The sequence below is a fragment of the Phyllostomus discolor genome, chromosome 2 (assembly GCF_004126475.2).
Source record: "Phyllostomus discolor isolate MPI-MPIP mPhyDis1 chromosome 2, mPhyDis1.pri.v3, whole genome shotgun sequence".
Classification (NCBI taxonomy): domain Eukaryota; kingdom Metazoa; phylum Chordata; class Mammalia; order Chiroptera; family Phyllostomidae; genus Phyllostomus; species Phyllostomus discolor.
This window is the reverse complement of record NC_040904.2, coordinates 11,129,682-11,132,667: the sequence shown is the minus strand read 5'-3', so window position 1 is coordinate 11,132,667 and position 2,986 is coordinate 11,129,682. Positions and strand designations below refer to the sequence as shown.

The 2,986-nt window shown below is 41.6% G+C and overlaps 1 pseudogene; it reads left to right on the top strand.

Moving 5' to 3' along the window:
* The first annotated feature begins 1,077 nt into the window (after window positions 1–1,077).
* LOC114490726 lies at window positions 1,078–2,244 on the top strand (annotated as a pseudogene).
* The last annotated feature ends 742 nt before the right edge of the window (window positions 2,245–2,986 follow it).

Here is a 2,986-nt window from a genome sequence, read left to right as displayed (position 1 = left end):
AATCAGGCTGCTTTGAAATACGAGGCTCAAGAATTTGTTGTTCATGTTTTCTTTTCTTTTCTGCTAGTTAATTTCCAGTTTTTTTAAGTTTTCTTTTCTCTTTCTTATATTTCTGCTTGTGTTCATGGTTATTTTCAGTTTTCTTCTTTACCTTGATTTCTAAAAATCTCCCAACATAAAACTGAGACATTTTTACTGAGTCTATTATTTCACTCACACACACAGGACTGCAGACTGAACCCCACTACGTGTTGGTGCCCTGATCTACCCTGGGCTCCCTCTCTGACCAGCCCTCCGGGGCCCCTCCCCACACAGGGGCTCCTCTCAGCAGGCTTCTGTCTGCCGTCCTTGCTTCACTCTCTTGGCTGCACGTTCTGTTCGGTTTGTATTCACTTGTTTTCAGGGCCCAGTTTAAAACCTCGACAGTGTTTTCTTTCTTTCACGTATACATGTAATCCTTTTCCTTACCAGTAATCATATGTCATTTTCTTCATTGTCCTATTTTCCTGCTTCTGTGGCATACACCAGTTGTTTTTCCTGCTATTGACTATTTCTGCTGTCTCTAAGATGTTTGCTACTGTCCACATTTTCAGGAGTATAATTGTTGTTCTTTTTTCTTCCTCATTTTTTAAAAATCCTTAAATCTCCTATCTTTAAGCCCAGGCTGGTGTGGTTCAGTTAATTGAACACCAGCCTGCAAACCAAAGGGTCATCAGTTCTATCTTAGTGAGGGAACATGCCTGGGTTCCAGGCCAGGTCCCCAAGAAGGGGTGCATGAGAGGCAACCACACACTGCTGTCTCTGTCCCTCTCTTTCTCCTTCCCTCCCCCTCTCTAAACTAAATTAATAAAATCTTTTTTAAAAATCTACTATATTTTGGGATAAATTCTCTTGCAAACCCTAATCCATTCTGCATACCTGCATTCGAAATTATGTTTCTAACAAATAACTTCCTTCCCCTCAGGGCTTGTTATTACATCCCCTTTACATTTGTACGTCCCTGAAACTTGAAACTACTTCTCAGTCTTCATTGTTTTTATGTTTACATTCATAGGCAAATGATTTGTCTGCAGGATGTGCTGTCCTTGGCTGGAAGATCTAAGAGAGACAGACACTCAGTGATGTCCAGAGACACCCTGTTTGGGATCCTCCTTCGCCATTCAGACTGGTACTGGTCTCCTGGGGAACTCCTTGCTGTTTGCTTTATACATGCACACCTTCTTCGCTGCAGCCGCACAAGAAGAAGCCTGCTGATGGGATCCTTGCCCACTTAACTTTGGCTAATGCCCTGACCCTCTTGTTCAGAGGGGTTCCAAGTGTAATTAGTTCCTTTGGAATTAGGCCTGAGATAGGTGACACTGGGTGTAAACTAGTTCTCTACACTCAGAGAGTTACCCGGAGTATTTCTCTGTACACAACATCCCTCCAGAGCATGTTCCAGGCGGTGACCATTGCCGTAAGCAGTGGTAAATGGGCCTGGCTCAAGAACAACCTCTCTACACTCATTCAACCCTCCATATTTTCCTGCTGGGTCATCAGCATGGTCATCTATTCTGAGATTATCTTAAGAGTTGTGGCCAACAGGAATACCACTGATGTTACATCTGGGTATTATGGTCCTGTTTGCAAGCTTCGTACGTATGATCACCAGGTGGCCATGAGATTTCTCAGTACAGTGCTCATTCAGGATGTGTTCTTTCTCTCCCTAATGGCGTGCAGTAGCGTCTACATGGTGACCGTCCTTTCCAGACACCACAGAGTAGCTCGGCTCGTCCGCAGTAGCGTCCACTCCTCACGAAGCTCTCCTGAGCACAGAGCCACGCACGTCATCCTCATCATGGTTTGCTGTTTCATTTTCTTTTACTGGACCAACAGCTTTCTTACTGTTTATCCACAGTTTCAAAATAAGAGGAATTTGCAACTGGAGACCATTAATGCCTTTATTTCTTCATGTTACCCAACAATCTGTCCTTTTGTGCTGATGAAAAATGAGAACAGGATTTCCAAAATTCATTTCATCAATAGTAGGAGCAGAATTTTCTTTCATCAAAGTAAATTAAATGATCCTATGAACACTCCTCAGCATTTGTCTTCACAATAAGATTCATTTATATGTGTCCAGAGTCACAAGATTATCAATGGTTTGAGGGATATATTTAGTCCCCACTGTGCTGAGTGAACAGGAAGTAAAATCACTGCATTGTCCATTTATGAAACTTTTTAGATATTACATGTAATGTTTAGTGTTTAGAATAACACTGGTATATGTGATTTAAGCTTTAGAACAATAACATATGTAATATATGGTGTTTTGTAATATTGGAAACATTATAAATCATAAATTTATAAAAACTGATAGAGCAACCAAAGGGCAGTGTTTTCTTTTGAGTATAAGTTCATTATAACCCTAAGTTAGGTGGTGAAATATATGTGTGTGTTGAATTGTACTCTACACTTTAGTATGTCAGAAATACTTTTGGTTTAGTTTTTTAAAGCTAAATTCTTTAGATGTATATATCAATTCAGAAATGCCTTCAAACTTATAGTAATTATTTACCTCCAGTGAGGTAGATCAGGGACACTGAAAGAGAAACACCATTTTTCATGAGGACTGTTGAGCACTACAGGCAAACTGGGGCTTTGAAAATTCAAGATTAAAAGAACAAAGGGACCAAAAGGTCGATGCTCGAGACCTAGGGATCCCCTCTGGGCAGAGACAGATGGAAGGGCTTCTCAGTGTTACCTGTTCCTCCAAGGGGCACATCCTAGGCATGTGAATAGCGGCAGTGTCTGTGTCAGTATGTTTGGTCTTCGGGTGAGGGGTCGAGTTTAACTTCACATACAAGTTTGAGGTTAGTGTCAGAGTCCTGCTTGTGGTTTAGATTCAGGTTAGGATTAGAGTTGGGGTTAGGGTAGGGACCAGGGTCAGAGTTAGGGTTAGAGTTGAGGGTGCAGGTTTGGTCTGGGGCTAGGGTTGAGTATATGG